The 17,469-nt window shown below is 38.2% G+C and overlaps 1 long non-coding RNA gene across 1 annotated transcript; it reads right to left on the bottom strand.

The window, feature by feature from the left end:
* Window positions 1–7,536: 7,536 nt before the first annotated feature.
* Window positions 7,537–12,923, bottom strand: LOC148184668 (uncharacterized). Its single transcript, XR_015772300.1, has 4 exons — window positions 12,796–12,923; window positions 9,995–10,085; window positions 8,600–8,667; window positions 7,537–8,070 (listed from the first exon to the last, which is right to left on the bottom strand). It is a non-coding gene; the product is annotated as an uncharacterized LOC148184668 (long non-coding RNA).
* Between the last annotated feature and the right edge of the window lie 4,546 nt (window positions 12,924–17,469).

Genomic DNA, 17,469 nt, shown 5'->3' with positions numbered 1-17,469 from the left:
CAGTCAAGAGCCTAAACTCCACAAAGTCAGGGCATCTTTTGTGTTCAAAAGACAATTCTCACTCTGCAAAATTAGCGACTTGAATTTCCTTTACTGGCAGCTGAATGACTCATATGGCTGATAGTATCACTGCCCTGATTATGCCAACCTACAGCTCAGTATGAGTTTGGAACTTTTTTGTTTAATTCCTTTTTTAAAAATTCTGAAGAATAGAAAAAGATTGGAAGTTACGTGACAAAAATTAATAATAATTATGGAAACAATTCTCCTCACTGAAGTCTTAAAGAGTCTTTGTTCTTTGTTGGACAGTGACCTAGTTGATGATTTTTTCTATTTCTCAAGACTCCTGGAAAAGAAATTACATTTAAGCACCCTTCTAAAATTCAGGATGATATTGCAAACATTTGCCTGCTAATATCATTGTATACCATCTGAGGACAATAGCCAGACTTAATTTGACTAAGAACCCTGTACAAAACCATTATAATGTAACCCAGAGAGCTACCTAAAGGATGTTTTTATCTTTGCCCCTTAAATAACAGTCGAAGATTAGTGACTAAGCTAATTTGAGTGAAATCAATACTCATTCACTTACAAAAGAGTCACTGAGGGTTCTGTGGGTTTTCAACCAATGAAGACCTTGAAACAGAAAAATGTGAGCATCTGATAAAGAGAGTGGCCTCAGGTCCTTGTTACCAGCATCACAGAAAAGGCCCTTGTGATAACCATTACAAAAGTAAGGAGAAGCAGGAAGAAAAAGTGAAAGATACTTTAAAATTTTAATACTTTTGGAAATTAGGTACTCAACTTTGGATGGATCAACATGCCTAAAGTTTCTGGATTTAGAAATTCCAAGTCTTTGGAGATCAGCATCTTATATCAGTTTTCTAAGTAAAAAATGAGTTTAGATTGCAATCTCAAAAAGAAACAAATTTCTGGAAGGCTGCTAGCCAGGTGAATGTGTTTGTACTGGTTCCTGTGATACATGTTTCCTTTTTTCCCAAAGATTAGAAAGAAACCACAGACAGATTGTGGCATGTGTAGTATCAATTCACAGCAGGACCTAAAGATGAAAATCTCTAGAGTCAGAGTTCATGACGACCTCTAAGAATCCTTCCAGGTGTTTTCATGGAAATTGATATAATAGAGCACAGACATGAAAGAGCAAATATATATTATTTTAAATCACAGCTTCAGGGCTTAAAGCTAAGCTCAGCAGGTACTAGGAGACCCAGCATGATTTCAAAGCAAATGTACATCTAAAGAAAGCAATTTTTCATTGGACTAATATTTTACACTCAATTCACTTTTTTTTTTCTTTTTGCTCACAGTTCTCTCTTCCTACACTATCAGAAAATATTCTTCTGCTACTTCTTGTTAAAAAAAAAATCAGAAAATGAGAAATGTGTGTCTGCTTGTGCTTGTGGCCTTTTCATTTATTGTTTCCTAACTATATACAGAATTCAGCCACAATTCAATGTACAACTAGGCAAGCCAACAGCCCACACTTGGCATTTACAAAGGTAATAGTTATGTAACAGTAGAAATTAACACAAAATTTCCTATGACAGACGCATGTCATGAAAAAGAGAGTGAAGAGAAGTCCCTTTTACATCTACAGCCTGTTTCACTAAAGAAAACAGCATTGTGGATGCACCAGTTCAGTGATGACAAAAGGACAAGACTTCTGTCCTATTCTGATAGCCATATATACAAAAATAATGCATTCATATGAATTTTTGTAATTAAACTTTCACATAATGGCCTGCTTCCTCCTGTCTTAAAAAGGCAAGTGGAATCTCTGATCCACTTGCACCATTTTTCACACTTCTACACACAAATCCAAATATATTTGGACAAAATTCTGCAGTATGTGTTTTACATTGTCAGAGAGGTGACCATCATGTCTGGGTGAGTAAACTCTTACTTGTGTGTGCAGGCAAAGACTTTATAGACAGGTATCTGGAAAAATGTAATTATGGTTCAATTTGATTTCAGAGAGCACTTTACTGATATTTTTGGAAAACCCACTCTACATCCTAGGTCAGTCTAAAGACTTCCAAGGTACTTGATGGTTTTCAAATGGATGGATAGTATCTGTATGTATTGATATGATATTATCAGTTTGTATTACAGACCTTTGTAGTACACAGAAAAGACATAGTCTTGAGCACTGTTTACAAATAAATATACAAGGTAGATTTAAAAAAAAAAAAATAGCTCTTTCTTCTTTAAAAAGGGAACAAATAACATTAATTTCACCTGAATAGCTTAACACAGTCCAGTCCTTTGTTTAGTTATGAGCAAAACCACTTTACAACAGTTCCCTGGAATTTATAGATTTTTCCACTCACAAGTAAACTGTTTTAAAGTTGTTAAAAAATGTTAAATAACTAGGAATTTAATTACTAAGATAAAAACTTATTTGAAAACACACTGAGGACAGAAACCACGATTTTATCAGACTCTTCTCTGGGTTTCTGCTACCCTGGATGCCAGAACTACAGCCACAGAAAGAACAATATCAGGAAACATCCGCTTTGCAATAGGGAACAGAGAGCAGTTCTTTCCAATTCCAGTTTTATATGAGTAGAGCACTGAAGGACTGAATTTTTATTCGTGCACAGGACCCAACAAGGAAATAAATTTTTGTGCTCTAATAGAATTCTAAGGGTACTTCCACTGCCATATTCTGCTTCAGATAATTGCAAAGCTGTGATATATGTAAAAGAGTACTTGGATAAAAACAAAGAAGTCTATAGAAACAATATTGGCAAACAAATGTACCGAAACACATTGATTGCCCTCAGATGGATAGTAGCTTTGTTGTGGCAAACCATAATCCTGCATGCTGATTATCAAATGCATCTAACTACCTGGTAAAATCCATATAGGAGCATGTGAGAAATTGTAGAGTAAAAGAGTGCATGCTTTACTTCTTAGAGCAATAGAGATAGTGGCATTTTGGATGATAAGGGGTGAGATAGAGCTTGAGGAGAAAGGAAAAGAGAAGAGGGAAAAATATGAAAGTGGTTTGGTTTAGGTTCAGAAAGAAACCAAGAAATAAGAAACAAATAAAAGCACGAACTAGATATTCATTATTATCCCATACTACAATGGTACATGTTTCTTAAAATCTTCCAGACAAATATTCTAAAGTGTTAATGGTCTTTTAGGAACTAATGAAGGTGAACAGCAAGGCCACTGGACAGAAAATTGAGTTTCACAGCCATTGTGGGACTTATCAAAGGTCAGTCACTGAAATGGTGACATGTGGAAATTAAAGCATGAGGTTTCCACCCCAGCACCCTCATCTCACTACTATACTTCATGTAAAATTTTCTCTGCTTCTTGTGGACATGCTGGCAGAAGCTGAGGAATGTAACAGAGCAAAGCAGTACAATCTGTTGGGGTATTTTAAATCATATTTGTCTGTTTCACCATTTTTTTAGGAAGATTGAGTAAAATTGCCTGTACAAATAATCTTGCTTCAATGTCAGATGGACAGCTACGACTGTGGATCCATATCAAAAATAGAGACCAAACTTTTGTTCCCCTTATAAAACTGTCTTCAATATATATACACATAAACTTAGATATATATTTAGATAGAAATAGATCTAGTTTTGAATTCAACATTAGTTAAATTATCATCTGTCTCCACTAAGCATCCCTCAGTGGGCACTCTCCCACAGATGATCTCTATTGTCTTGAGCTGAATGAAAAAAGCAAGAACATGTTAGTCACACAAACCAAACCATGCCATGTAACAGGAGCACCACTGCAGCCACACTTAACACAACAAACAAGCTCTGCTCAAGTGTAGTGCTGAGCAATGCAACCACATTAACCATTTCTGCTGACTGCTGCTGGCTGGGAGCACTGGACCACAGAGCTATCCCGCGAGTCTGTGAGCAAGAAAAGCTGCATTCACACACTGAGAACAGCAGATTGCTGTAGCTAGCAGGAAGAGAGTTGGTGGTAAGGGTCAGGAAGAAAAACCTCAAAATGTGCTACATATCTTGGAGGTTTACAGAATCATCAAAACTCTTTTCATTATTAAGTGAGCCAGATCAGTCCCCTGATTGCCTGTGGTTTGTCTGTCATCATTTTCACATGTGCCATGATTACTTTGTAAAAAGCTGCCCATCTGAAAAGCTAACCCCTTTATTTGGGGGCAAGCAGATACCACACACTATAAAAGAACAAGGAACAAACAGAATCAGTTTTCATCCTTCCAGTGAAAAACCTAAATGGCCTTCCCCTCTTGAACTATTCACATGAAACAGCAGGCACAAGGAACTGTCAATTGCTCTCTGTAAGTTGCCAGGAAAATGTCCAGAAATTTCTTCCAGTTTGTCAAAGATCTTTGTTTCCCATGCTAACCTATATCTGAACTTACATTAAAAAAAAAACCTAAAAAGGTTAATTATCATCAAGACTAATACATTGTATTTAATTTAAACATCCAATGCCTGCTGGATCCCCATTAGAAGATATGCCATGACTGTGACAGAAAATATTGACTGCAATTTCCACACCCAGGACTGTGGCTGAATCTAATTTGCTGTGTGCTTTTAAGCAGTTGAATTGCAGTGAGACTTACTGGCATATCCATCAGGTGTACCATGAGCAGTTTCGCATTCAGCCACCAGTAGTATGTGTTAGTATACTTCAAATTCTCAATTTACTGCGGCCTATTGCTATTTAAACAGGTCTTGTATGTGTAGTTATAATGCTTAACTGCCTTCATAAAGTGTTTGAAGGTCTACAGGAAGAAAGGCTGTATGTCTCCAGGACTGCTCTGCACAAGCAAAAGGCCCATTGCATGGTGATTGCAAGGGATAATTTCTGTGACTCAAAGCATTCCTGGAACTTCCTCACACTTGAAAAAATATAATCTTTTCTAGTAGTTTCAACAGATAATCTGTGGATCCTGTTACTAAAAGGTAGTGCAAACTGAGGGTCGGTATCTTAGTCACAGTGCTAGATTTTTAGAATAAGAAGCTAATGCTGTAAAACTATGCCCTAGAAATCAGCAATGGATAGTCAGCCAAATTATGAGCTCACTGATATTGCAAGTAACACCAGTGAAGTAATTAATTTATACTTGTCCCAGCAAATGAGATCAGCAATAGGCCCTCTCTAAACAGAGCAGACCCCAGCTGGGGTTATTGTCACAGCACTGTTAAAATTACCAGCATAGTTCATGTTCTGGCTGTAGCTTGAGTTACAATGAGTGTGCTGACAATTCTTTATCACCCAACTAATTTAGATGATCAAGACAAGCCACTGATCCTCTCATACTTGTCTTTATTGTTTCTAAGGGTGCAATCCTAATTTAGAATGGTGAGTGGGAACCAGTGGCACATTCCTATCAGTGACACTGTCACAAACGCTTAGCGCAGCAACGAACTACAGTTCTTCTAAACTAAGAACTAGTTTAGAAGTGAACTAAGAGTGTTCTTCTAAACACTCCCTTCTCTCAGCTGGATTTTCCAAAGATGGAGCTTCACACAATCAGGAATATTTACTGTGGTTTGTCATCCCCGCAAGCTTACAGACAAGGTGTTCTGCTTCAAAAAAAATATTTATTTTGGTTACTTGGATTACTGCCTGGTCAGGAAATGATAAAGCAGACGTCAGGGAGCCAGATGAGTAATAGAATAATTTCTAAGAGTGATCTGAGCTGCTAAGAAGATGACACTTGAGAGGTCAGAGGCACAAAACATTCCTCACTTTCTCTCCTTCTGCACTCAGAGCTTGAAGCACAAGCTATGTGTGCTTCAGCCTTGTTGAGCTGGCATGATCAGTGCAGTTATTATTTAGATATATTCAACCATTATGAAGGTCTTCAATGGTGCCATTTTGATGGGGGAGGGGGTGGGAAGAATAGAGTTTTTTTAAAGATCAGAAAGTCAAAAGCAGGAAGATGTACTGCAGCTAGAGAAACTGATTTATTTACTGTTGGGCTATTACAGACACAGAATTACCAGTGTGGCTGAGAAACCATTAGCTACCTATCTTCTCCCCTGTGCACAGCTTGCACCACACAGCTGTGCAAACTTCCCCTCCCTCCTCCCTGCCTCCCACTTAGTGGAAAGCTGCAGCCAGGGCTGTACTGGTGCTAAGTGGATGTTGAATCATTATTTATGCTCCAGTGATAATGACAGCCCTTGTCTTGTCTGGATGGGGAGCCTTGCTCCTGTCCCAGTGCTAGCCTCTGGCCAAATGACAGGAATTTCCTTCCTGTCCTGAGTCTCCAGCCTAAGATGGCAGGGCAGAAAAAAGGTGTTTGAGTGACCCTGCTGTTACCCCTCCTCCAGACCAGGCAAGTGGGGCACCCAGACATGAAGGAAGCAGCCTGAATTCACAAGTTGATGACAGGAGTGGGAACCAGTGTTGTCTCAGTCCCCAGTACGACCACAAAACCATCTTCAAACAGAAGTTCACAAAACTGATATCTCTTTATCCAGCTCTAGCTGGCCTAGGCTGCCTGCTCCAGGGCAATGTGGGCACGGACAGACCCCCATGCTGAGCAGCCAAAACCCAAAGAGCTTCAGAAGGTATGGTGCAGCTGAAAGTAGACCCCAAAAGAGCATCCCACGCCCAGGGCTTGTCACAGCAGGCATGCAGTGACAGCTGCAGTCAGAGGGCTTCTGTAACAGCACTGCCACCGCATTAAAATGTATTCAGTGACTCTGCTTCCACCCCCATACCTTGCAAGTTATCTGTAGATAACAACTTTCAGTTTTTCTGGGGGCACTGTATCTCATGCTGAAAGCTTTTTTTCTTCAGCGAGCAAGCACAGAATATGTCTTCATTTGCTTAGCTAAAAAGTGTGTCTGATGTAGAGAAACTACCCAGTTTCCGGATGGAGCCATCGCACAGCCAGAGAAGACTGATACTTTCTATGGAAGAAAGATGCTGCCACCTTCGGACCAAACAGAGGGTTAGCTGAACTCCCGTAAAGGTAAAACTTGCCCTGAGAAACGGGCAAGCAAGGAAAAGGCAAGAAATAATAAAGGTGTTGACGACGTGCTAATAATACTTTTTTACATCCAACATTCACCTTTGAATTGTAAGGAAAAGAGGAGAATAAACGGTGACCGTGCTTCCTTGAAAGCTTAATATCTACTAGTATTTACTATCCTGTAAAATGCTCTTTTCTTATAAATAAAGGCTTAGAAAATGCTTTAGAAAAAGCACATATAGGTTCTGTGTGTTGCCACTTTCTGTTGCAGTAAAAGACAATAGAAATGAGCAGGAGAATTGCACGAAACTAGAAATTAGTTGCTCAGCTCAGATTTAGGTTAACACATGGAGCTCGACATATTTTACTGTTCATTACAAAAACAGCATGGATTTCTTAATAGATATAAATTACATGAGCATGATCAAGGAGAAGAAAAATGTAAAAGGAATTTTCTCCCTAATAAACCATGGGAAAACCTGTTTTTTCATCCTCACCTCAGAGAAACTCCCTGAAATCCTCTGGTATTTGTATAGTTTTTAGGGATCTGCCAGAAACTCAGGACTCCTCATGAGAATGCCTTTTCTCTCAGCTTTGAGATCTGACTGCCCTTCTCTGCCAGCTTCATGGCAATGTGACTCCATTGGAGTCAGCTTACCAGTCAAAAAAGGCTTACAGAGCCATCTCAAAGATGAGATTTTGAAAAGTAGAGGGCATACAGAAAACTTAAGGAAGATTCTGGGTATATTTACTTTGCTAAGTATTTGCACTGCATGGGATTTCTGTGTACACTCTGGATGCGTTAGCCCACACAAGTCTCTCTTGTGGTTGAAAGCAGCAGAAAGTACAGCAAAAATGAAGTAATCAGCAGTGCAGATGAGCTCAGCTTATGCCACAGGTGGTCAGGAGCTCAGAGTCCACAAGATGGTACTCACAGCATTGTCCAAAAAGGAGCTGCTACCTCAATCCTAAGCACTGCTTCCCAGCAGGGTCAGAGCACGGTACTTAGCTGTAAGATCAAAGCATGCTGTTCTGCGGCTCAGCACAGTCTCTGCCTTCCGAAGAAACACAGCCAATTTCCAATACTGGGTTTCCTTCTGAAAATCAGAAATATATCTGCAGCTTCAAGCAAGGCCTTGCCAAAAAAAAATAAAAAATAAATAATAATAACATGGACACAAATACATTTATAAAAGGCAGTATTTCTTGTTAGCAGGGTTTCTTAATGATGACTTTAACTTGTTCTCAGACTTCAGTTATGCTGAAAAAAGTTAGCATAGCAAAGATCAGGCTGCATGGAAGTCTGCACCAATCTTTTTATGTGCAGGAACACATCAAAGGGCTTCAAGGGGTTTAATAATGGAACTATGACAGCCTGAAGAATAAACAGAATTTGAGTGGACAGATGCACAGGACTTAGAGCTTAAACTAGAAGTCTGCAACTTGCTGAAAGGAGCCAATATTAAAGTAATTATGCACTTAAAACAATTACTATTTATTCTTCAAAGAGTCATAGTCAAGTGAAGTAACCCATTTTAAATTATTTCTGGTAATTGCATTGCATCCCCAAATTATATGCCTGCATACTCTTTGAACTAGGCTTTCAAAAAAAAAAGCAAAACCAACCTGCCAGTGTATTTTCTGCTTAAAGATTACCCCACATCTTGAATAATTCCACTGTAGCTTATCATTTCCTGCAGGCATAATATAGGGTGTTAAACCTGAGTAAATCTGAGAAATTTTAGTTTCTGTATCTAGGGCAGAAGTCAGTTTAACAGTGAACAATAGCAAATGCCTAAATTGTTCACTTACCATTAACTTTCGATAATCTGGAAAATTCTATAAAAGTATCAAGGCATTGCATTTAAAGCTGTGGTAGCTCACCAGCATATAATTGCACCTAGCAAATTGACTGAACACAAAATTAGGAGGGATCACTGTTCTGCTTTAGATAGCATAAAATAGCTTTCCATTCAGTAACCTCAACATGTAAAATCTGATTTTAAATAGTTCCCAGGGCACTCACAATTTCTACTAAGATGTAATCACATTGTTCTTGTGTAAGAATCTAGGAAGTTCCATCATCTAAACCTTCTACTCATTTTCTGGGACAGTGGTGGGAATTTTACTTCTAAGTATACTTAACGTAGTTTATGATCAGTCTGTGGGGAGATTTCCACTTCAGAATATGTCCTGCCCATATTTATGGACAGAGGCTAATTTTGAACTTGCCTACTGCAACACTGCTGGCAGTGTAATTGCAGCACAAGGCTCAGTACAAAACATGGGAATGACCTCTAAATATATACTGCATCATCTTAGAAGGTACTTCTACATTAGTTCTAGGTCTGATATAGAATTTAATTAATATGGACATAAAGCTTAAATATCTGATAGAGCCTAGACTTCTTTAGGATCTGGTATATCCTTATTAGGATTTATTTTCTTAAGTAATTTCCTAACATAAAATCCTTCAAAATCAACCTATTTCCAAGTGTATAAGGAGATGCAAACTGAAGCAAATTCATAAATATGGACTGGAAACTTGCAGACAAGGTTATAAGGGTGGATAATGTACAAAAGATTTTTTGTGAAATCTAGAACTTCTATCTCTACTGTAAATAAATGGATTGAGGCCCTTATCACCACAGGAAATAATTAACATGTTATTGCAATGATTTCCAAAAAGTGAAGCCATGCAATGTCAGGTGTGCAGTTTAAGAACAGTTCCTTCTGTTATATCTTTGATTTTGGACAGGAAAAGATTTCTTTCTCCTACTGCAAAAAATGTGCAGTGATGTCGTGCTCTAGAGCACGTGTTTATAATTGATGAATATAATCGCTTCACTCTGACTGTGTGCACTTAGTAAGAATATTGTGCCCTTATTACCACAATTTCAGCCCTGCCATTTAGTCATTTAAGCATCCTTTAGGCTTATTTCCATAACTGCATTACAAGAAGAAATCTGTGCGACTGTGAATCCCCTCTCAAGTGAAGATAAAAGTATTTGTAGAGCATACCAATATCCTTTGCATACAATCAAGAAATCTGCATTTCACTGTCAGCTGAAGGAAAGAGGATGGCTTCTGCAGCCTTCTCTCCTCTCCCTGTCTGAAGAAAAACAAAGCAAAAAATGTGAGTCTTGAATTGCTCAGTTCAGCATTTCTGCTAATATCTTGAGCTGTCTCAACCAAATGTGTGCATTAGGATTCAGCCCAGCTTATTTTGTATGTAAAGTGAGATTCAGAACAACTCATGTGCAAAAAAACCCCTTTACTCCAAGGCCAGTAACTGATGCAGCTCATTGTTATCATTACCTCTAAAATATTTTAAAGAAAGCTGACAAATATCCTTGCTCTGTGAGACATATAACAAAATCTTCACCCACTTGAGAGCCACAAGACATGTCCCACACCTTTTAAAGTGGTGAAGAGAAGGAGCTCCTGGAATAGATCACAAATGGGACAGGGTAATGGTTCCACAGGGCTGTGCTGCCAGAATAGGTTGGGAGGCTGGGAATGCCACTACATCCCCATAGTGCCCACACAGTCTTTGCTGAATAGCACTTCACTCATTTCTTCCATTAGTAAAAACAGAGATGCCTTGGATGTGCACCTGAACTACGTATGAAACATGCTGCAGCTCGAAATCATGCAAGTGGACAACTTCTGTTTTAAAATAAGGGCAAGACTTGGCTTTAGGGTCAACTTTTTCAGTGCTTAGAAAATTCTTTTAGAAGTTTTACTATAAACAACTTGAAAAACAGAGATTCCTTTGATTTTTTTTACCCCAAAAAAAAAAAAAAAGAACAATTTTTAAAATACAGTCTCAGCTCCCATTTTAAAAAGCTATTTTTCTGCAAGATTCTTCTGGAAGAAATATTTTAATGGATACATACTAACAGGAAAAAACACACATTCTAGTCACTTTATAGTCAGCTTTCAGATACAGTAATTTTTATGTCTTTACAGACATAGATTTTTGAAATTAATGCATTGTGATGACTATGGTTAGAATACAGATATGTTGGTTCTAAAAAATGCATTGTGAAAAGTGCTTCATGTTACCCATACCCAGTGAACTTCTTTTGCCTGCATTTATAAGATAGATATTTAAGAATTTTTTATGAGCAGAACCTTTCAATTTTTCTACTCCTATGTGATATATGTTCATGTCACATCAAACTTGAGAAGCCAAACATAATCCCAGGCCAGAGTGATCTTTTCAGAATTTCTTATCAAAAACTGAACCTCATCAGCTGAAACTGAGTTGCTTGAAATAGTACCTCCAGCCTTGGTAGGTAAGAGGTGAGACAGCTTTGTCAGGGAACTCCAGGAAAATGGGCTTGTGACCCTACTGTTCCTGGATGGAGAATAATAAATGTTCTCACAAGTAGCTGCCTTCTCACACATTCTGATGCACTGTCTGACACTAACAAACTTGAGCTTCCCTGTCTCTAATACAGATAAGCTGAATTAGGGACCCAAAGACACTTTGTCAAGAGCTTGCTGGTGTAGGTGATTGACTTCTTTGCCTCTACCCAGAAGTTGCCTTGCCCCTCACTCACACAGGACGTAGGAAAAAAGCTCCATTCCCTGAAAGCCAAGCTGTGCCTTTTTTCCCTAATCCGTTCTTACACTAAAGCAAAACAGAACAAAGCCTTTCCTGTCTTTTCATGGGAAGTTTTCTACAGTAAACAGTAATAAAATCCCATCAGTCTGCAGATTCTGAGTTTGTTGTCATACATTCTGACACACTTTGCCACCATACTGTCACAGTATACATACACCAAACCTATTTATTGGCAAATCCTCTTTTTGGGGATCAAAGCAGTTTTAGAGTAAGAAAAAAGATCCTTTAACTAAGGCCCATTAATTTCAACATAGGAATATTTTTTGATTCTTAAACAGGTTTCAGAACCACTCACTCCAAGCTGCATGTGCCATACCAGACATGGCTGAAGTATCTTCACTCAGCTTGGAGATACAATTTTCTACTTTGCTTGCAGGAATATTCTAAATATTAAGATAGAAGCTGTCACTTACAGCACCTTTCTCTGGGCCACAGCCTATGAAGACCTTGTCAGTGAAAAGCACAAAGCAGGTTTTTTGTGCAGTAGCTGCAATGCAAGCTATTCCTGGCTCCTGTCGGTAACAGGGCCTCCACGGCCACCATGAGCCGAGGTGACACTGAGAATTTGAGTAGATTATAGATGCAGTATTAAATACAGTGTGAAGAAAACAGACCTTTAGCCACCTAGCCACCTGTATCCATTCACACACTCAGGCATACTGAAATCACAACTCCCAGGAGCTTTCCAAAGTCACAAACATACTGCTTTGGAAGGAGATTGTAGCTGCATTCTGCCATATGTGTAATGGAACAACCAAACAACTGAAATAACCAAACTGCTACATGAAACCTTAACAAAATATTAAGTCCTTCAACACCATCCAGTCATTCCATAAACATTTTTAACTACAGCATTATCTAAAGAGCATAATTTAGGAAACAGTTTAAATTTTACCTTGCTGTTGGCTTTTTAAGAGCATACTTTAACATAAGATTTATAAAATTACTCATGAACTTGCAGAGCAAAGAATGAATACTAACACTGTCAGGAACAGGATTTATTTTTTATCTAAGTCAGTGCATTAATTACAGATTAATATTATGCTGTTATCTTAGCTGAGCAGAACAGAGTTCAGCCCATGAGCACATGTCTACCAATCTGGTAGATATACATAGTTACTGAAAGCACGTTCTAGATCAATGACATTGATCAACAAACCAAAAACTGAGTAATTAAATTGTTATTTACCTGAGGCTGCAGTCATACAGCTGTCTGAAAGAGCAGTCTCATCCCTGTGAGAGGCATCAGCAAGGAAACAGATACAGATGATAACTCTGGATGCCTTTTTACACCTGGATCAAAACACTCCAGTCAGAGGCACTGATTTCACCTGAATTTATCTCACACGTTCAGAGCTGGAGCTACACATACAGCAATTAGAATCAGAGTCCTTCACAGGATGTGTGCATTTCATGATTGCTTTAACAGCTGATTTTTTTAACAATTAAATGCCTTGACTTTCTAAGTGGATTCTCGGTTTTATTTCAGTTTCTTACAACAAATTAATCAAATCACTGACAAATTAACAGATCATTTTACTCCTCATGGTGCTTTATTTCACAAACTGAGTTTTAATTGCTCTTAGTAAGCAAAAGATACTTTTTTTATTTCGATTCCATCCAGGAAAACTAAAAAGTAACCTTAATTTGTTTCATTTCCTTATAGTCAGTTTAAAAAGTGAAGTAGATGAGCCTGATTCCTTCTTCCAAATAGTATTAGGAGTGCCACACACTGTGGTTGTAGGAATGCTGGATGAATGCTCTTTGAAAGTTTTTGCTCCGAATCTGTAACAAGGCACAGCAATGGCTCCTTTCCAGCAACTCCCTATCGTATTCCATTCTGACAGCCATTTCCAGATATATCTACAGCTAGGATCTAACACGAGGGAACAAGAACAAAAAAGATACTAGAAGATTAATGATCTTTGGCATAGATCACCACAATCCCAGCGTCAGTCATGATAAACAGAAACACATGAACAAAATCAATATATGATGTTGGCCCAGTCCCTGAATATGCTTTCTATAAACTTCAGAAGAATAGTATTAGGCTAACTTGGGCCTCCAAGAACCACCCTGAAAATAAACTACAGCATATTCAAGAATCTTCTCAGAGTGCCACTTATGATGAAGAACTTCCTCCATAATGATCTGTTTGCACAAGGAGCAGTAAATGCTCTTCACTTGAGCAAGAAACCATGGGAGAAGATGTTTTCTAGCACAGCTGACATGTCTGAGGGATGCTTTCCCCATGTTCCATCCAGTCTGCCCTCACAGAGAAGCTGTGGGTGTGCAGTACCTGATAATGCTCCACACCTGTAGCTCCTCTGAGTAGCCAACAAACAACCTCACAGATGTCTGCAGAGACCTCAACCTCTGCACTTCTGAGATGTAACACAAAAAGTAACCAAGATAAAGTCTGGATACACACTGGATAACTCTGAAATTTTAGTTAAAGCAAAGGCTTTTCTCCAAATTTCTGGTCTGTTGTTCTCAGATGTATGAATGGTGCCAGAACTGAAACCCATTTATTGACACCCAACACTATAAGACTTGAAAAGAGTAATGGTTACATACAAATGTACCTCTGGGCTGTGTAGGTGCTCAAACCCAGGCTAAGGACCCTTTGTTAGTAAATGGGATAAAATTTCACTGCTGGAATGAACAGACTAGGAAATTCCAAAGTATGCCTTAGCAATCACAGATTTTTTTCTTTCATCAAAGGTCTCAGACCATAAAAGGCTTCTGACGTACAAGAAAAAAGAAAAACTAATTAAATTGTATGGGAAGTCAGAACGATAGGTGGCCTAATTATTCCAAATTAACCCTACCCAGGAACTCACACACAAGGTAAACATACACAAACAAATCAATGTTGTGGACAGTTTATTCTACTTAAGACAGAGGCAAACAATACAATAGAATTAGTGGCACTCTCATCCTGCTACAAAATTAAAATCCAAAAAATTACATATGCTGGACATCCCCCAAACACACTTCTTCCTGTGATTCACCTTCTCTGTTAAGCATTAAAACAAACTTTTCCCCAGAGCCTCATGGTTGCTAGGCCTGTTCTTTAAGATTTCCTCCTTTGGGATGCTTGATCCTCTTTGCCCTTCAACCCCTTTTAGCTCCAAAACTGGAGTTACACAAACACACTGGTCTGATTTCATTCAGACAGAAAAAACTGTGGGTCTTTTATATCAGCTTTTATATTCTGGGCAATTGCAACCTTATCAGATGCTAATTCTGTGTTGCTCAAGAGGAACCAAACTGCAAAGTCTTCTCAAATTAAGTTAATGAGGAGGTAATACAGTCAAGCAAAACCAGGAAGGCCACACATTCAGCCTTGCAAGAGATCAGCTTCTGAGCTGCGTCCTCTTTGTCCACATCTCACTGAAAATGGACTAGTGTACGCCAAGGGTGGGAAGTGGGATTAGGTGGTGCTCTACTCTGCTTAGTCAGGAGTTTCTTATCTGTCTTGGAAGCAGGCATTTTTACCAAGTAAATCTCATGATGACAGAGAATAAAATCCATCTAATTATATATTGGCATCCTGCCTTATGCGTGTCCCAGAAAGATTATAAATTAATCTTGTAATGGCATGCCAGGCTTCAACAAGAATTAATGGCCTAGAAAGAAGGGTGGTTTTCTTATGATGTAGTAAAGCTTACCCCAGGGGAAGTGTGCCCCTTTTTGCTGTGGGATGATAACTCAGTTCTGTCTGCCTGTACTATTAGTGCAGAAAGAACATAAAGCACCCTGTACTTTACAGCAAATCATCTTTTGCTGGCAGCTGTTACCTGTTGCATAGGAAAATCCTGTGTGATTTTAATTCATATAAGAAGCCAAAATACACAACTGATGTGTGCATATAGGTATTTCATTTTAGTTTCACGTGCCTGAGATTAGACAAATTGGAATTAAACTAGAGGAAATTTCCACAAAGTGGTCTAATCCCGCAAGTGCTATCACCAAGAATACCTGACAAGCACTTAGCTGGAAACAGCACTTACATATAGAAAGAGACATGAAGCAGTAATTTCTCGGGAAAATAATAATTTAAAAAATCTAGTTATCCAGCAATTTTGAAATATTTATAGAGCTTCTTTCCATGCTACACAACTGCTCACAATACCAGTTCAGTAGGCAGACCACACAAAGGAAAACATAATTTGATTTTTTTCCCTATCAGAGTTAATTCTCAAACATTTTTAGTGTTTGAGAATAACACTAAAACAAGTTAGTTTTAGTTAAACAAGTTTCTGCTGTGATTGGTCTAAAGTTTAAGCATTTCCAGCAGTGATAACTTTTAATGCTTTTAAAAGTGGCCTGGGTTGCAGACAGTTTATAAGTATATGTAGGGATTACCAGCACACCTGCTCAAGGAAAAATACAAGAACTTTCATATGTTGCTTCCAGGTTTAGCTGCTCAGTGTGTTGAATACCTTCTCTCTAACTCTAGCATGTCTCACACTGCTGCCTGCTGGGCCCTTCCTAGCATGTCCTCTGAGCCAAGCTCAGATGGAAGACACTTTGCTGGTGACTAACTGCTCCAATTAAGTTGCTTTTCTTTTTTCCCCTTGTTTATTGACAGGAAAATGAAGAGGGGGACCAGTGACCTAACACCTTCATAGGACACCTTGCCTACTTTCTATTTGAAAATAAAATTACCACAGATTATAATTGACACACACAGGACAAATGACAACTTTTTACAAGAGTTAATGCACCGACCTTTTACCATTACTGTTACTTTTTAAAATTACCTCAATGATATTTCAATAAAAGCAAGATCCTGGGGGCAAGACTCAAATTACATGTAATGGCTCTGGTTTGCCATTCTCTAGAGAATAGTGGATTGCCTCAAAGCAAAGGGAGGAAAGTATTTGACCAGCATGCTAAAGGAAGGTGCTGTGATTCTAAGTTAGTGACAACATTTTTTTTTTTTTTTAATCTTGGCAGCATTACCTGTAATAAATCTTATGGGAAAGCCATATATACACATAGTATTTGCAGTAACTATACAGTATTATTTTTCTGGGATATAATCATAGTAGATTTCCCTCCTTTATATTGATGACTGTATCTCAAAAATTCCCCATACCTTTAAAGTCTTCCAGTTTTCCAAGTGTTTATGAGATTACTACCTGCCAACCCCATACAATTAAGTAAAATCATGTCTGGAAAAATCAAATACACAGTTTAAAGAATACAGCGTGAACACCAAAGTGAATACATCAGTGAATAAGTGAGTGTAATCAAACTGGTACTAGGAATACTTTCGCCTTTCTTTCTGTTATGAAATCTGTGCCTCCAAATCCATGTAAGTGAAGTCTAAAAACACTAGATTTTTCCTATAACTACAGATTTTTTTTCTGTACTCAAAATGGCCATAACTTAATAAGTTAGCTTTTTGCTTTGCAAGAAAGGCTTATCCCACTTGTAAAGAAATATTCAGTTTTCTGCATTGGACCAACAAAGTTTCTAACCTGTAAGCTGCCACATTTTCAAGTATTACTGAATTATTCTGATTTATATGAAGGGAAGAAGGAGGAGGACATATGGTCATCTTCAAACTTTTATATACAGAATCACCCTAGCAAAGACATAGATGAATTTGTTTTATAAAAAGTTTGCAAATAGTTTTGAATACTCCTGTAATCATATTTTGCTATTTTCATGGTATATACTCAGATAAAGGATTCTGGGGCAAAACTTAAAGTATTTTTTGGTGGTTTTAGGCTACCTAATCTAATTCAAGTGTAAGTACTTTTTTCTTTCTGTGTAAGATGATAATATCTCACAGAAAAGTGTGTCTAGAACAATCAAAGTGTACCAAGCAGGTCAAAGCCTTGGTCTT

This window comes from Pseudopodoces humilis, chromosome 3, assembly GCF_049639895.1.
Source record: "Pseudopodoces humilis isolate 2021_Gansu_Grassland_sample_001 chromosome 3, ASM4963989v1, whole genome shotgun sequence".
In the NCBI taxonomy this organism is placed as follows: Eukaryota; Metazoa; Chordata; class Aves; order Passeriformes; family Paridae; genus Pseudopodoces; species Pseudopodoces humilis.
Note: the sequence above shows the minus strand (reverse complement) of the source record. Positions and strands in the feature narration are given on the sequence as shown.